The sequence below is a fragment of the Triticum aestivum genome, chromosome 7D, assembly GCF_018294505.1.
Source record: "Triticum aestivum cultivar Chinese Spring chromosome 7D, IWGSC CS RefSeq v2.1, whole genome shotgun sequence".
In the NCBI taxonomy this organism is placed as follows: Eukaryota; Viridiplantae; Streptophyta; class Magnoliopsida; order Poales; family Poaceae; genus Triticum; species Triticum aestivum.
Genome location: NC_057814.1, coordinates 587783399 through 587783787, shown reverse-complemented (window position 1 = coordinate 587783787; position 389 = coordinate 587783399).

Sequence of the window (389 nt, the reverse complement as noted above, 5' to 3'; positions counted from 1 at the left end):
AGCAGGGGCTAGACTGCTCTCGGGGTTTTATTCGTGCATCTCTAATGGCGGACCCTAAACCGACCTTGAATGTCTGAACGTTTTTTTTGTCATCCAACGCCGTGTCGTAAACATCCGTGTGGCCGGATGTTTGAATTTTCACAAACATACCACAAATTGGTGGGAGATTTACAAGAGTCCGGACCTCCGCCATGTAGGGGCTCTACTCGTGTCTGAATGTTTTTTTGTCATCCAACATCCCGGCGCCGCCAGACATGCCCCCAGGCCCTGGTGCCGGCGGCTGGGGACCAACTCGCCCCCAGGCCGATTTTTTGGACCAGCTCACCCCAGGCGGCGATTTTAGGCCCCCCTGGGGGCCAACGGCTGAAGATGCTCTAAGGGTAGGCAAC